Genomic DNA, 18,482 nt, shown 5'->3' with positions numbered 1-18,482 from the left:
AGTCCAGGCAGGGAGAAGGAAGTAATGAATGAACAAAGATCTACAACACAGATGGAATGTTATGGTAAGACATAACTGCTTTATCTGATGATGTAAATTTTTGTTCATTAATTACTATTAGGACCGAGTCCACAGCTACTTGAGTCCTGGGTGGCCCTAAGGAAGGATATCCCTGAGCACCATAGAACCAAAAGTTGCTTGTCCCCTGGAGGCCAAATCTAATTTGTAATGAGAGATAAAGGTATGAGGTCTTGCCCAAGTGGCTGCTGAGCAGATATCAGCCATAGAGGCTCTGGAATGAAATGCTACAGAAGTAGCCATAGATCTGGTTGAATGAGCCTTTTTTGTGGAAGGTAAGGGTAGCTTATTCTGTTGGTAAATAAAGATAATGACGTTTCTAACCCAGGAGGATAAAGTCACTTTGGAAACAGGATTACCCAATCTGGGTCTGTTTTCCTGAAAGATTTAGTCCTGTCCAAATAACAACGAAGCTGCCGATGCACATCAAGCATGTGCAAAAGGTACGCCCCTCTATTAGAATTCTGAGGGAAGAAAACCGGCAGGTAATAGATAGGTTAATGGAAAATCCAGAAAAGACCTTGGGCAAGAAAGAAGGGTCAGTACAAAGGGCACCCTATCCGTGTGGAAAATCATGTAAGGTCTCTTGACACTCAAGGCCTGCAGCTCAGATACTCTTCTCGCTATAAGTGCTACTAGAAGTAAAGTTTTCCATGAAAAAATTTAAATCACATGAATCAAAGGGCTCAAAAGGAGGACCTGTGAGAGACTGAAGTACCAAAGTCAAGTTCCAGGGTTCCAAGGGAGGCTTGACCGGAGGTTTAACATGTAATACTCCTTTCAAAAAAGTCTTGCATAGGTGGTGTGACATAATCAAATAATTATCAAGTCCATTATGAAAATTGACGATAGCTACTAAATGTACAGTGATCGTTGATGCTGAGGCTCCTGCATGTAAAAAGTAGTCAGGTATTGTAGGATCTTTTGAAGAGACATAGAGAAAGGGTCTAAGTTCTGATCTTTGGGCCAAATAGAGAACCTAGTCCATTTACTAGAATAAGCTTTCCTGGTGGAAGGTTTGTGTACAGCCAGATGAATTTCACGAGCAGGAGATGGAATGTCAGGTAGCCTGGCAATCACTGGAAGTGGAGGAACCAAGCTGTGGGCTTGAGACTGTGGAGATTCAGATGAATCAGTCCCTGAGGAGGAGATAACAGGTCTTGGGAATGATCCAGGATCCACTGGCTGTGAATCAGATGAGGCCATAGAAACGGGAACCAGACTTGACAGGGCCAGTAGGGGGCAATGAGGATCATTTTGCTTCTCAACCTCTGAGCTTTCTGGAGAAATTTTGGAATGAGGGGAAATGGGGAAAAGGCATACAGAAGGCCCAGGGTCCAATTGTGTGTTAGAGCATCCCTCGGTGGTTTCCCCCTGAGGGGGGATCAGGGCAAAGTAGCTTTTGCATTTGTAGATTATGGGGGAAGCAAACAGATCACAGCAAGGCTTGCCCCAGTGTTGGATGATCTGATCCGCTGTTACAGGGTTGAGGGACCACTAATGAGGCATCAGATGTTCCTGCTCAGATTGTCCGCAATAAGGTTAGAACTCCCGGGAATGTGAGTTGTTATAAGAAAGCAGTTGGAAGCTATCACCCAGTGCCAAATCCTTATGGCTTCCCGACACAAGGGGTAAGACCTGGTTCTGTCTTGCTTGTTGATATACCAGACTGACATGTTGTCTGACTGAATTGCAATGGTCCCAGAGGGTGGGGATGCATAGAACTGCCCTCAGTTCCAGGACATTTACGTGCAAATTGGCCTCCATGGAGGACCAGGTGCCTTGGACCAATTTTCCCTGGAAATGCCTCCCCCAGCCTAACAGGGAAGTGCCCGTGAACTCAGTGGTCATGGGCTGGGGAAGACAGAACAGTAGACAGCAAAAATCCGTTTGTGGCCTCATCCACCATAACATTTCTTCCTTGCAACAGTTTGTAAGACGTATCACGTGGTCGAGTGGGTGAGTTAGAAATGACCATTGTGCGGAAAGGAGCCACTGCAGGATTCTCATGTGCAGTCTCGCCAGTGGTACTAACATAATGGCAGCCACCATGCAACCCAAGAGTTGCAGTACAAGACGTGCTGGTACACAGGTCTGAGGAAGAAGGTCTTGGATTTGGTGTCTTATTTTCGAAAGACTGTGACAGGGGAGAGACGCTTGACAGGATGTTGTGTCGAAGACCTTTCCAATAAATTACAGCATCTTCACTGGGGACATTTGAGATTTGTCTTTGTTGACTGCAATCCCCAAGCAGAGTGAGTGAGACCTTGAGTGTAAGACAGGCTGCAGACTAGGAGATTCCTGGTCAGAGCGGTACTGAGCCAATCATCTAGACAGGGAAACACCTGGAATCCTTGTAGTCGAAGATGAGCTACCACAACTGCCATACATTTGGTGAACACTTGGGGGGGCTGTCGAGAGACCGAATGGCAGTGCCCTGAAGTGGTAGTGACTGGCTTCCAACCAGAAGCGGAGAAACCTCTGGGAGCTGTGACCCATCTTTATGTGGCAATACGTGTCCTGGAGATCTATAGAGCACATCCATTTGTCCCTCCCTAGGAGGGGAAGAATGCACTGTACTGTGACCATCCAGAATTTTTGAGGTTTGATAAATTTGTTCAATAGGCAGAGATCCAGGATTGGTCTCCAGTCCCCTGTCTTTTTTGGCACTAAAAAGAACTTCTAGTAAAACCTGGATCCTGTCTAGTCTGGTGGGACTGGTTGGATTACTTTCTTAGCAGCTTTTCTATTTCTAAGGCTGCCAATTCCCTCCGATTGGGTGGTACATCGGGGATTCATTTGACGGGTCTGGGAATTAAATCAAATGGTATTTGGTAGCCTCTGGATATTATTCTCTGCACCCAAACATCGGTAGTAATAAGATGCCAGGCTAGTAGGTGCAGAGAAAATGACCCCAACTGCTTCCAGAGGAAAGCAATTGGGCTGCTGCTCAGGAGTGCTAGTAGGGTCTGCTGGAGAAAGAATCTCTAGCTCCCTGGTTACGCTGAGCCCCTCTACCCCGAAAGGGGCGTCCTCCATACAAGTTGCACCCTCTGCCCCAGGGGGGTTGTTCACCACGAGTGCCACGAAAAGGTCTTTGGGATTTCTTGAACCACATTTTTCCCTCCCTTCCCAAGGTCTTTCCATCTTTCTCACTACTTGCAAGTGTGTCTCGTACTTAGGGTCCAAAAAGTGCAGATTCGTCGACAGGTGCACTGATGAAGGAAGATTTAAAGGGTCTGCAAAGTCACACAACCGCATCCATGCATTATGTCTCATGACAATGCCTGATGCAGCAGCTCGAGCTGCCCCCTCGGTGGTGTGAGATATCAAAAGCATTGAGGAGTTCAAGATGGATTCAAGGGTAGCAAGCTGCTAGGCGACAGTATCACGCACCTCATCAGGCAGTACCCCCACAAAAGAGGAAGACATTTCAGAAATTAGGTCTCTTTGGAGGCGAGTAAAGTGTGCCAGATAGCTCAGTGACCGAATGGCGAAGGTCGCTGAAGCATAGGTCTGCTTCCCTAGTCTGTCTATGGTCCAGGACTCCGTTTGGAGGATGGACAGTCGAACTATCTTCTGCCAGGTCCCTCTTGGTGGCCACAGCCATGACCATAAAATCAACAGTCAACTGCTTGGACAAGTGGGGCTGGTCTTCAGGTGTACATAAAATTTTGTCTGGCCTCTGGGGGACAGGTCCTACATTGTCTGGGGCCTTCCAGGCATGCTGCACAATGAGTTTAACAAGATCATCTGCTGGTGGGGTCACCCAGGAAGTAGATGGCCGAGCACGGAAGGCCTGCAAGAACCCCAATTCCTCAGAAGGGTTAAGAGGACTTCCAATCTCCCCGCTGCTTGAGGATTTCGAGAATGTCTCTAAATGAGACGTCGTCTGGGGGAGACCGTGGGGACCCTTCCACCTCAACACAGTGTCTTCGGTGATAGATTCCTCCTGGGAATCAAGGTGCTTCCTCTGGCTTCATTTTTTCTGGGGTGGTTCCCCAGTGGGATCTTCTGAGGAGGACTCCGGAGAAGGGGTTCCCTTCAAAGGGGGTTCTTGTGACTCCTGTGCCCGAGGTCCCAAAACAGAGGGTTGGGAGAGGTGCATGTTGGGGGGGGGGGTTCTGATACTGATGTCATTGGCGCTGACTGCGAGCCTTCGGAGTGAAGGACCCTCTCCATCACCTGGACAGCAGGCCTGCCCGGAACTGGGAAGGACAACCTCAGAACCGGGGTCACACCCCGCCCTGAGGAGCCTACCCCCAGGTGAGAAGCTCTGAGAGGACTGGAAGCCGTCAGAGCCATGGACATAGATGGCGCCAGCGAAAAAACGGGTGCCGGGTTAGCTACCAAGGTATGGATGGTCCAAGTCCTGCTCGAGAGCCTCGGCTCCACCGGAGCTGATGCAGCAAGGGTGGTTGGTGCCGACAAGGGAAAACTGCTGTCGGAGCCGAGACAGTATGCACTGGAGTGGACATCGGTACAGGGATCTCCGGGATCTGGGTAGAGGCCGGAGGAGGATGAACAGGGGAAGATGTAGTAAAAGATTCCGAGCCAAGAGGGACTGAAGGTCTAAGCTGGAGAGGGCAATCCTCTAGCTGCCAGAAGCTGGTCCACAACCTGCACTAGATCTAATTCAGAAAAACTCCTAGTGGATCTAAAGGAGGCTGCTGAAGGAGAATCCAGTCTTTCGAGAAAGGGGCTAAACCTCTGCCCCAAAAAAGGACCGTAAGTCAGAGAGTATCTTGTCCTTGGCAGATATTCGAGTTATGGAGCTGAAGAAACTGTCGGCACCATGGCCGAGGATGGTACCGAAGCAGGTACAGTCATCGGAGCCAATGTTGGATCCAAGGATGGCACCAAAATCAGTGGTGCCAAGGTTGGAATTGAAATAGGGGTGAATATCATGGACGGCACCAAGGGAAAAGATACAGAACATGGTGCCTAGGAGGTCTGCGCAGAGGGCACCGGTGAAGCACGGAGCAGAGGGGGTGAGACCCAGACAGAGCTCCGAAAAAGGTGTCTTGATTAAACCTTTTAAAATAAGTTTATTTTTACGTTCTGCTAGTGTATGATTACAAAACTAGTACAAAAGTCACAGTCAGCTTTAATACGATCCACGCCCAAACAGTGACAGTTTTGACACCTCAGGAATTGTAAGTGCTTGTGTATTTATTTTGGACTACAAAAGGATACTTTGAACAAAGGCCTGAAATTTAGCTACTGTTTTGGCTGCATCTGTATAAATCCTTAGTATTATGCAAAACAAGGCTCAGAGACACATAAATGAGAGTTATTCCAGAAAAAAAAAAGAAACAGTCCTCTTACAGAAGGTGTATAAGATGACAGTGGCCGACACTAATCCTATTTTTTTTATATATATATATATATATATATATATATATATATATATATATATATATACATACATACATACATACAAATATATAAATGGGATGGGAATACACCACTACTTCCTTTTGTCTAACATGGTTCATGTGAAGCAGACTTGAAATGGAGTAAGGGAAAGAGAAATGCTTGAAAAAAAACAAGATCACGTTAATATGACAAGCCCCATTAGCAGGCATTTGTGGAAAATCATATAAAAATTGTACAACCAGGACTTGAGTGATTTTGAGGTGTTAAAATAACCCAAAAAGCAAAGACAGAACATTTCTTAGTTCTAAGATGGAATTTTCCTTTAAGTAGTTGTAATTATTCATTTTTAAAAAGCTTGCGGCTGATCATCTATTTATTAACGGATTATTGGTTATTTATTGATAAATGTTAAACTCCTTACTTCCTCCTCTAACCAGCCAAATCTCTCTGTCACACATTACCATTTATGTTTATAATTATTTGGCTGGTTATCAAGATTGGAACAGTAACTGGGAATCCCCAGTAAAGTCATGTAGTACAGTGGCAATATTGCTCCACTGTAAGACACATGGATGCTCTCTTCACCAGACTGGATAAGAAGCAGGTTATGGTTAGCTGCCTGCCAGGTGCCAGGATCCGTCAAGTTACTCAACTCTGTCATAGTCCATATGGGGGTGAATGACTTGAGCCATACCTCACTGGACTACATGAAGAGAGACATAAGTGAACTCTCAGATTATGTATCACAGGCAGGTATAAGCCTAGCCTTAAGCAGCATTCTACCTTCTCCAAGGATAATGCCACAATACAAACAAAAAATGCTTGACTTTAACAACTGGCTTAGTTTCTGATGTCAGTCCAACAGGATCCAGTATCTGTCAGTCTGGGAAGACATGGTTGACAGGCCATGCAGCATTGCCAGAGATCTGCACCTGCCTCCTCTAGGCGTTTGGATACTGGCAAAGGCATTAGTCATCCGTATTGCACCTTTTTTAAGCAGTGTCAAAATTACCAACCCAATGTAACAAAATCCTCTCAATGTAAGCTCAAGGTTCTGATGCTTAATGTTAAGAGTCTAAATAAGAAACTGCACTCCCTGGAAGCACGCCTCACTTTGGAAGATGCTGATGTCTGTGCAGTCACTGAGACATGGTTCAAAGTCACGGAAAGCACCCTGACTGTGCAGGGCTACAATGCCTTCCATATGTTCAGACCACAAACTGAGTATGAAAAACCAAAGGAGGTGTATCCATCTTCATTAAGGATAAGTGCACCTTGACACTGGTCAAACAGTATAACTCTTGAGCTATGCCATGTCCAATAAAGTATAGGCAGAGCCCCCAACCACATCATAGCTTGCTACAGATCCCCCACCATGAAGCAGGAAAAGTAGGCCACATACCTGGACTTGCTGGAGTCACTTACTATACTGCCACAGTCATGGAATATTTTAATTATCCGACAATTGACTGGGATACATACACAACCACAAACATGCTGGCTCAAAGGTTCTTAGACTTTGTCAATGCAAATGCTTTGGAACAGCTAGTCAGCATACCCACAAGAGGCTCAAATGTCCTGGACACAGTACTCACTAACATGGAAGAGCACTGCACCCCCCTTCCCTCACGTGATATCCTCCCTAGTAAGATTGGACCATATAAAGCAGTCTCGTTCAATGTAATTATAAGACTGGCTACCCCCATCAAGCTCAAAAATTACCCCTAGTATAAACAGGCTACACAACACGAAGAAACTAATGTTCAAGAACAAGAGGAAACTGGCTCAGCAGAGGGAGAAATCCCTCTCGAACTTAAACAAATTAGAGATAGTCAAGTCCTCCAAAGCTAATTGCAAAGCAAAGGTAGCCTCCCTACCTAAGGGTAATCACAAGGCATTTTTTAACTACAGCCAAAATCTAAAAGGGAATACCCCGTAATGCGTTGAACTGGTTGTAGATGGCACCAACCACACTCAACTGGAGGTAATAGCCAACCTACTAACTGACAGATTTGGAGAAAAGCCCCCCCACCCCACCAGTCCCCTCCAGTCATCCCGCAAAGTATACCTGCCACCATTTCTCAGCCTATTATCTCAAGAGAATAGGTCATCTTGGTGCTCTCCAAGGCCAAAAACATGGCATCAATGGGACCAGAAATTTCAGGTTGCCTTTTAAATAATTTAAAACATGACCTATCAGACCCACTTGGATCCCTGTTTAACCACAGCCTGAGAATTGATTGTGTTCCATCAGAACAGAGAAGAGCAACAGTAATCCTTCTGCACAAAAGGGGACCATCAACCAACCCAGGGAATTATAGGCCCATAAACTTGACTAGCCTCTTCTGCAAGGCCCTGGAAAGAATCATTATGGACCTTATTATTAACAAGGACATAGGTAATATCCAAATTCTGGACCCAACCCAGTTCCAATTCAATAATGGTAGATTGCACCTGTTAAACATGGTTAACTACTTCAAGAAATTCAGGTCCTGGATGAGGGAAAGACAGTGTGTACCACCTATCTTGACCTAGCCAAGACATTTAACACAATCCCTCATTCAGGTATTATAGAGAAACACTCCTAATTGGAAATTAAGTCCTACATTACCAGATGGGTAACCAACTGGCTCACTGACAGGGCACATATTGTCAAAGTGGGCGACTTCACTTCTAGCAAAAGACCAGTCTCCGGTGGCATTCCACAGGGTTATGTGATGGGCACCTTACTGTTCAGAATTTATTTCTTAGAAGTCCAGGCAAACTCAGATGGCTTGCCGCCGACGATTGCAAAGTGGCTGCAATCATCGAGTACCCAGTCACCAGTAGCATTCACAGGGTTTTGTGCTGGGCCCCTTACTGTTCAGAATTTATTTCTCAGAAGTCCAGGCAAACTAGGACAGCCTGTCGCTGACCAAGTTTGCTGACAATTGCAAACTGACAGCAATAGAGTCCCTCAAAGATGTTAACATACTCCAGATAAATAATTGGTGCCAACGCCACTGATTAAAGCAAAATGCAAAAAGCGTGCATTATTATTCCCTTTGGGGGAATCAGCTCCTCATGGTGTCCTACAGAGTTCTACAAGCAGCAGAGAGTGAAAGAGTGACTTTCCTTGATTTTTAAGTATTTTTTCTAGCTTTCGCTTTAATTACTGCATCTCGACTGCATTTCGCCAAAAAAACAGCTCTGCATATTGTTTATAGTGTACCTGTGTTGATTCTAAAACTGTTTGCACTTTAAAAAGTTATTTTTGTTTAATTTAACTGTTAGGCTAACACACTCAAGTGCGCTAGCCGTTTTATAGCATTTACTGTTTGCTACTGTATCTTTTTCTTCTGTCTCTATAAAAAAAAAGAAAAAATATCCTTGTTTTCCCGCCTTACTGAACTAGAATAGTCCAGTATTCAGATTTTGCTGATCTCTGGGCTTTGTCTTAGTTCCTGTGCTATCCATATCCTTATTTGGATAAGAGGAAGCTTCTTTGTTCACCAGTGGGAGTGGGGAGCACTGAGCAACCTATTTGTCCATAGAGGAGTGGTTCTAGCCCAGCAAGTTGTAGTTTATTGGCCATTTTGGGTCAATTCCTGGCTCTTTTCAACCCCCTGCTATAAAGCCCGTTTTTGCGCAAAGTTGCTCATAGAGCAGCATTGGGCAGCGCCGGTTAATCAAGTTTAAACTATTTCTGGCTCCGTAAAGTCTGTTCTTCAATTTTTCCCTTAGAACTGCTCTACTTGCAATCTAAACAGCCTATTCTCTATCTGAAAAGCTCAGCACTTGCTCCTAAAGCATTTTTTTATACAGGTAAAGCACTCTTAAACAAAAGAAAGTACTTCATTCACCTAAATTCCCTTGAGTACCCATTTCCCTATAGGTCCTTTCTGACTCAGCTACACAGCAATCTTTTTTACTATTCTAGCATGTCGAAGGGTCAGTTGCTGGCGTCCTCTCCTGTTCAGCTGGTGAATCTGGGAATCTTGAGGCAATGTTACAATTGCCTCATGTACACAGACAACCCTCTCCTCCTCCCAACAAATACAAATATATGCGAGAGATGCAACTATATAGCCAAACTGGAGGCTGAGCTCTCTCAACTCAGTACTGGCAAGACCAGTCAGGAGGAGAAGGTAACCACGCACACCACAAACCCAGTCTCACATAGAACTATCACAACTGCAAACCAAACACATAAACACACAAAAACATACTCGGAGGCGCTGATTAAAAATCTACCAAAACAACAGAGGCCTCCAAAGCAGACACCCAAGCGACTGCCACCTCAAGACATAGCACATGCAACACATAGTTCACAAAGCCAGTGTGCTAAACAGTCACAGCCCTTAAGGCCAAACAACATGCCAGACACACTTGTAATAGGTGACTCCATAGTCAGACACACTGTCGTCCCGCTCACCAGACTGAACAAGGAAAAGGTCACAGTAAGCTGCCTGTCGGGCGCTAGAATCCGCCACATAACACAAGCACTCAGGGCACTCCACGGCAAGTACAAATATGACTCGGTCATTGTCCATGCCGGTGTGAACGACCTGAGACGTACCTCCCTGAACTACATGAAAAGAGACATAGAGGAGCTCTCTGATTATGTGGCCCAGGCCGGTATGACCCTGACCCTGAGCAGCATCTTACCCTCACCAAGAATGATGCCACAGTACAAAGACAAAATGATCAGTTTTAACAATTGGCTTAATTACTGGTGTCATTCTAAGGGGATCCAATGTCCGTCTGCTTGGGATGACATGCTTGACAAGCCATGCTGCTTCGCAAGGGATGGCTTGCACCTGTCACACCTCGGCTTCCGGATATTGGCCAAGGCTCTTGCCACCCCCATAGTGCCTTTTTTAGGCAAGGCTCAAATGACAAACATACCTCCCTAGAAAACACAAGTGGAAAAAAACTAAGGGTAATGCTGCTCAGTGCCAGAAGTCTAAACCTCAAGATGCACGCTCTCGAAGCCCTCCTCAGTATGGAGAACATTGATGTCTGTGCAGTGACTGAAATCTGGTTCAAGGCTCCTGAGAGCACCCCAGCACTCTCAGAATTTACCTCATATCATGCTTTCCGGCCCCAAAACTTGGACCGAACCACAAAAGGAGTAGGAGTATCCATATTCATCAAAGATACCCACACCTCCAGGTTAATGGCAACGCACGAAGCATCGGAGACCATCCATGTGCAACTAACAGTGGGCAAAACTGCCTTTCAGTTTGTAGCCTGCTACAGACCACCCTCCCAAACTCAGGAACCCCACTCGGCTTTCCTGAGAACACTGGAGAATATGAAGGTCTCTCCAAACACCATTATATTGGGTGACTTCTATTACCCAAACATAGACTGGGAGCACTACTCAATCCCCAACTCCCTCGCCCATCGGTTCTTAGAATTTATAAACTGAAATGCTATGGAACAACTGGTCACCACTTCCACAAGAGGGGAAAACATATTGAACCTGATCATCACCAACATGGGGACTCTATGTTCCATACCAGAGGTATACCCCTCATTGGTAAGATCTGACCATAAATTACTCTCACTAGCCATCCATATCCCGTCCCCACCCCCAGCCAAGGAAACCACGGTGAAGAACTTCTCAAAAGCAAACTTCATACTTCTCAAAACCGAGGTGAAATCCTTCAAAGCCCCCGGGCCAGTGGAAAATACGGCCCAAACCGCAGAATCCTTTACAAACGCATTCTATGGACACCTACAGGAATGCATGGATCATGCTATCCCAAATAAAACCAAGACTCACTCCTCCAAAGGCAGGAGACCTGCCTGGTGGACCCCAGCCATAAATAAGCTATACAACAGAAGGAGGAAGCTACTACATGATTGAGCAAAATCCCAAAAAGGGAAGGCATCTCTGATCAGTACTAGCAAGAAACTATGATCCCTCATAAAATCATCTAAGGCCAGCTTTGAAAGAAAAATTGCAAAAGACACTAAAGATAATCACAAGGCCTTCTTTAGTTATGTCAGGAACCTGGGTGGAAACTCCCAGATATGCTCTGAGTTAGTGCAAAATGACAAAAAATACACTGAACCCACAGATATTGCCAACATCCTGGCAGACAGGTTCAGTGCAAACTTCTCCCCCCCTTCCCCCCCAAAAGAACAAATGTCTATCCCAACAGAGTGTAGCCTCCCTGACATCACAGATGCACAGGTGAGAGCTGCCCTCTCCAAAGCAAAAAACACAGCATCAATGGGATGGGACGGTGTCCTGGGCTGCGTCTTACACGAGCTCCAAGAAGAACTGAACCCTCACATAAAGTCACTGTTCAATCTCAGCCTTACTACAGGATATGTACCCAAGGAATGGCGTACAGGAACAGTGGTCCCACTCCACAAAGGTGGTGCCACAACGGACCCCGGAAACTATCGCCCTATAAGCCTGGTTTGCAAAGCTATGGAGCGTAGCATCATGGACCTCATAAATAAAGATACTGGGGACCTACAGACACTGGATCCTACCCAGTTCGGCTTTGTTAAGGGCAGATCCTGCCTCTTAAACCTGGTCGATTTCTTTGAAACAGTCACCAAGGCCATTGACGAGGGGAAGGTGGTCCACACAGCCTACCTGGACCTCACAAGAGCCTTAGATACAATACCCCACTCTGGCATTATAGATAAGCTCACCAGCTTAAATATAAATGCCTATGTCACTAGATGGGTTGCAAACTGGCTCAGGGACAGAACCCACATGGTTAGAATTGCTGGAGCCATGTAAGACTCCAAACCAGTCACAAGTGGCGTCCCACAGGGCTCAGTCCTGGGACCTCTCTTGTTCAGTATATATTTCTCGGAGGTACAGGCAAACGCGGAAAGACTGTGGCTGACCAAGTTCGCAGATGACTGCAAATTGGGCGCCATAATCGACTCTCCAGCCGACACAAGCATCCTCCAAAAAGGGCCTCATAGAAACAGACAACTGGTGCCAAAGCCATGGCCTCAAGCTAAACACCAAAAAGTGTATAGTCATCCCCTTTGGCAAAAACAAAGTGCCCACAAATTACCACATAGGTGGTAATCCATTAAGTACAGAAGAAATAATTAGGGACCTGGGGACCCAAGTTGATAGCAATCTCTCATTTGACAACCACGTGGCCAAAGTGGTTAGAAAAACATTTTATATAGCCCAACTAATCATGAAGGGATTCACATCTAGATCAGGGGAGGTCAGCATGCCTCTTTACTCATCCCTCATCAGGCCCATAATTGAGTACAATGCACCTTTTTGGATGTACCTTACCAGACCTTACCTGAAGCAACTGGAAAGACCCCAAAAGTACCTCACCAAGAGGATCAAAGGGCTCAAACAGATGCCATATGCTGTCCGGTTAAAGAAACTCCAGCTCTACTCAGTGGCATACCGCCTGCTCAGAGGCGATCTGTGCCGGACGTATAAAGCCATGTCCAACCCGGAATTAATGGACATGCTGCACCACAGAAAATCCAAATCCCATCGAGCTACGCGCTCGAGAGACTTGAACCTCAGCATTGAAATAAATAGGACATGCTGGAGGGACAGATTCATAACCCAGAGGCTCCCTTCACTCTGGAATTAAATCCCAGTCCAGGTTAGGCAGAGTCCCTCATTGACTCTCTTCAAGAGGAATCTTGATGAGTGGATGGGAGATCGTAGGTTTACCACGGGTATCACTTCTGTGTCACTGTTAGACAGAGGCACAGTATACTAACCTCGAAAAAGGGCATAGCAAAATTAATTTAAAATGGGTGGCGAAAGCCAAACACACTCTGGCTAGGCCTATAAATGCCCTAGGGCAGATAGCCTAGTATGAACCTATGAACATAATGTTACTTTAATAGCTACATATATTACATTTTTAAGTACAGTGTCATATCCGAACCACCTGCATTAAATCCTTATTAATTCAAATCCCAGGCTCTTTTAGCTATCTGTAAAATAATACTGTTATGACACTGTGCACCAGCTAACAGCCGAAAACATTTCTATAGTGACTTTACAACTTTTATCATATGCTGCCTTATGTAAAATGTTGATGACACTGCAGTCTAGGCCATTCTCTGCTTAACAGTAGCTATCTGACTTGCCAGTAAATACACCTGTCTTTTATTTATTTTTATTTTATTATTGACTGGGAAAGTCCAACTGGGTAAGAACCCTTTTCAGCCAAGGCCCAGGGAGAAAAGCTCCATTAGGTTAAAATTCACATTCACTGGGAGAAAACATAGAAATAACACAGCATGAGATATTCCAAATACAATCATGTAAGATAATAAGCAATGTTGAAAAAACGAACTAAGTCCCACAAAGCAAGGAAAATGTATGCACAAGCACTGAAGCCCAATAAACTCTTCGTTGACTGGAACAAAATACTCCTCAGTTTGAAAAAACAAACGTTCATTTATTGTGTTACCAAATAATTTAAAATTGCACGAACAGCTGATAAAATCAAAGACACAGATAAATCCAACTGTAGACCAAAGTAAATCAAGCGCTTTCACCCGTTACCATGACGGGCTTAGTCAAGATGAACCACCTAGAATACTTTGTGTGCTTAAATACAAACTTTTAAGCCAATTATTCAATTAAAAACAATGAAAACAGATTATACCAATTCAGAATGCAAAGCTTTGCCTTTTCTTTGGAATGTTTAAAGCAACATCGCATTTACGGTACTTACAATAAGCGTATTCTAACAGAAAGTACAGTAAAAAATACGCTTAAAACAAAACTTTTTCTTTTTCTTTCATTGGTTGTGCAACAATAATCCAAACAGTATGCCAATTAAAAAAACTAGATGTAAGGAACCTTAGGGTTGCAGTAAACACTTATTGAAGCTCCTTGGGTGTTGGCATAACCCGCGATTACTGTGGTTTCTGGTTGTTTACTTCGTAAAAATAAACTGACACTAAAGAATACCACGGGATGTCAACATGCTAAGAAATTGTGCGCAATACTTTCTATTCTGTTAATCTCAATTAATTTTGTAAAAAGTGTTATAACTGTTCAAATTATTGGATATTTTTCTTAGCCAAAAAAAAAAAAATATATAAATCTAACGCTCGTACAGGGCTGTAGATGTTATTGTGGCAGTACATGACCCTATTCATATTATTAACTATGAAATATTAAAATTGTTATCCATTAAATAAATAAATGAACAAATAAATATTATTTTGTTAAATATCATCTATATTATAAAATAATCGTCCATTTGAAATAGTACATACCTATATAAAATTCATCCAAGTAGTAAAAAATCTGTATGATAAAGATAATAAAGTGTAGAAAATCAACGTTAACTACATGTTGATTTCTGTGTCCTAAACAAACCATTTAAGAAGTATTTTCTACGTTTTAGTAAAAATTAATATGTAGTACTAAAGGGTCGATATTACTCATAAAATTACTAATAAATTCTTAATGGTAGTTTATCACTACTTAAATTGTTGCTTGTTATTTAAATATGCAACATTTTTTGTGATAGTGTAATACCTGTACCATTCATAAATATTAATGATTTATTAAATAATTATATAAATGGATAAATAAAAAATAAAAATTGTGTTAGTTGAATTCCAATAATATGAATTTTATGGACATTAATTAAATAAATAATTTTATTTATTAATTATAGTATTGGTTAAAAGTTTGTATTTAAGCACACAAAGTATTCTAGGTGGTTCATCTTGACAAAGCCCGTCATGGTAACGGGTGAAAGCGCTTGATTTACTTTGGTCTACAGTTGGATTTATCTGTGTCTTTGATTTTATCAGCTGTTCGTGCAATTTTAAATTATTTGGTAACACAATAAATGAACGTTTGTTTTTTCAAACTGAGGAGCATTTTGTTCCAGTCAACGAAGAGTTTATTGGGCTTCAGTGCTTGTGCATAATAAGCAATGTACCAAAGAACACAGGTACACTCACTATTACATATTATACCATTATATGATTTCACCACTACAGGCCAACTTGTCATAAGTAATATCTTCAGCTGTACCTCTTACTTCTCTCAATGGTATCTGTCTAAAATCAGTAACAGAAATTATAGATAGCGGTGCTCTAGTATCAACTTCCATTTCCAGTTTCAGTCCTGCTACTTCTGGGGAACACCAACAAAATTATTTACAAATCCAGTACTTCATACAGTGCAGAATCAGCATCACTTCCCATTCCTCCTCAGGCACACTGTCTACATTATTACTTCATGGACATTTTGCACCTTGTGCACACTGCACACCCTCAGTTGTGTTCACTAACTTGCAACATCTACATTTAATAAAGATGCTCCTCCCTGTGCACTTCCTATATAAGTTTGCAACTAATAACCTCTGGCACAAAACAAAGTTCTGCCACACTGAAAACAAACCGATTTCTGACAATGCTTGCTGGCACCTTGTTAACAGAACACTCCACGATGTTCTGCTGCACCTCAGAAGCAGCTTTTGTTATATATTCCTTTGGACACTGAAATATCCAGTGTTTTATCTCGCATAATTCCTTATAAGAAAAATATTATTTTCATACGTAATTTTATCCTATACAATGAGCAGTATGTCTCCACCCTCTTAGACAATATCTGTTCTGCCAGACTGCAAAGTTCTACTACAAAACCAGATACATTTAATCAGTCTTTTTAATAAATCTATATCCTTCTACAATTACTGATGATTTGGAGCTTGTGTGAAATTGTAATCTACTCATCTTCAAACAATTTTGACTTGACACTCTCTGGTGCTAATAACGTCAACCCATTCCCGGCATCTTCAAAATTATTACCTTCACAATAAAGTTGTACCATTTTAAAAAAGCTTGATCACTCTTCCACAGTACCATCAAAAGCACTCCCATGTCCAGTACACTTAGTTGTACAATGATGCATCATTATGCCATTCTTATCTACAGTTCCCTACTACAGACTAGATCACCCATTAAACAATGTATTTTTTTTTTTTTTTAATAAATAACACAAGAGTACTGTTTGGAATGACATAATATGACATCTAGATAAAAAAAATCCCGTTTAAGGATCCATATCTTATTATACAAACAAAGCCTACACAAAGAATCCTTAACTATATAGGGTCCGGCATATGAAGAAGACGGTCTATGGTAAACTATAATAAAATGCTCCTCTTCCTGACTGTCTAATATTTTAGTGCTCCAACCTTCTAAGAGCATAGAGATACTGGAATAGCTACACAAGCAATACCATCATTAATGTAAGGTATCTCCCATGTGCAACACTCAACAGCCATTACCAGCTGGGAATACGTATGTGTATACAGATATCGAGCTACGCACCGTCACTGTAAACTGACTTGATGGAGTCTGAAGGCACCAATAAATTACTGCGCTCTTAGCCTCACTAAGGTGGCACTGGGCAGCTTAGATTATAGTGTACAGTAACAACATTCACAGAAAATAATAATCTGATGCACATTTAAGCACGTCCTTTTGATGACAATCTGGACAATGTCACGGAGAACAAAGATAAAACTTTCATAAATTTAAAATACTGCAAAAGACATTAGTCTGTGGTTGCCGTGATATCTAAGACTGTAACTTCAAACAACACAAATGCCCCTCACGACCCAGCTGACAGGACGAAAATACTTCAAAATACGCTACATATGTTTACATTTTCATTAAAAAACTATATATTACCTTTTATAAGATTAAACAAATAGAAATCTCATATGTTACAACTACTAATCTGTACGTGCCGGTAATGAGGATAAATTCAAAGCATTTCTGGCATAAATCGGAAACAGCTGTCTATAGCGGAAGTAAAAACAAGTCGGAAAGGAAATAGTTTAAAGCGGAACTGAATTTACTTAGGCGCGGTAATTAAGCATCAGCAGTGTTCTAAGTAACATGCAGTATCAATGATTCGGTAACCTGTTTAAGAATTTACACCGGCATAATACCAGTGAAGTACCTCGCGTAGAGTTTTGCGCAGGTTTGGGCGTGTCGGGAATGATCGACACGCGAAAAGGGCGTAGAAACCCAGATGAGTGGCATGCTTTCTAATTCGCTTGTCACTTTCACTTAATGTTTAAACTACTGCAACAAAACCTAACAGTCATGAATTAGCAATCACCGTATATGATGCAATTAGGGTTACCACCTGTCCCACTTTGAGCAGTTGTGTCCTGCAAAAAACTGTAAAAATGGCAAATGTCCTGAGATTTTAGGACACAATTATCTCCCATATTTTATGTAATAGTTGCATAAAACAGTTATTCTGTATCTGAAACACCCAAATGTTATAAGAAACAGAATAAGCAACTAAAATGCTACAAGAATAAGCTTTTATTTAGGGAACAAAAGTGAAGTTCTCTCCTTTGTATTGGCCGTGGATATGTTTCAGCCTGCTAAATCTGTTTGTACCAAAAATGTCCCACTTTCGGCATTTGAAAAGGTGGCAACCCTAGATGCAATAGCAATCCTCCCAACACACCCTAGACAATACATAACAATCACAGCAATATACCCTTGTTAACACCTATCAAACGTCCTTTCAAATTCCTTCTAATTGGCCATGCTGGAAGAATATTAACAGCTTCGAAAGTGCCCACAGAACTGTGAACCATAGCCAGCAATTTGTGGACCGTGGGACAGGTGCCCATATCAACGCTGTTGAGGCCATGTGGGCTCGTTGCAAGAAACAGTTCCGGGTGATGCATGGGACTATGTGGCACATGGTGGAGCGTCACTCGGATGAGTTTTAACCGTGATTTTTTTCAGTAATGCAATATTTTGTTAAAATTTTGTAATGCTGTTAGTAATAAAACTGATGAACTCTGTGAGCAATTTTTGGTGGTGTTGCCTTTTTACAAGCAGATTTTCAATGTATTACTACTAATATTATTTGTTTAAGTATATATATATATATATATATATATATATATATATATATATATAATTGCAATAGGTTTTGTAATGAACAATGGCTGCAATTTTTAATGCTGTGAAAACGATAGTATTGCTGTCTTAAGTTATTCATCATGACA

At 42.5% G+C, this 18,482-nt stretch overlaps 1 protein-coding gene across 4 annotated transcripts in view; it reads right to left on the bottom strand.

Moving 5' to 3' along the window:
* EMC9 (ER membrane protein complex subunit 9) overlaps nucleotides 1–18,097 on the bottom strand; it is a 233,946-nt gene extending 215,849 nt beyond the window's left edge. The window contains exon 1 of one of the 4 annotated variants that reach the window (XM_044058750.1): nucleotides 17,963–18,097. The gene's annotated coding sequence lies outside the window, so the exon portion shown is untranslated. Of the gene's footprint in view, nucleotides 1–17,133; nucleotides 17,446–17,962 lie in introns of those variants that run through there. The other 3 variants (XM_044058751.1, XM_044058749.1, XM_044058748.1) reach the window with 3 other exon arrangements.
* Nucleotides 18,098–18,482: the final 385 nt, after the last annotated feature.

This window comes from Protopterus annectens, chromosome 16.part0, assembly GCF_019279795.1.
Source record: "Protopterus annectens isolate FY-2018-M chromosome 16.part0, PAN1.0, whole genome shotgun sequence".
NCBI lineage: Eukaryota > Metazoa > Chordata > Ceratodontiformes > Protopteridae > Protopterus > Protopterus annectens.
The sequence above is the reverse complement of the archived record's forward strand: the minus strand, read 5'-3'. Positions and strand labels throughout refer to the sequence as shown.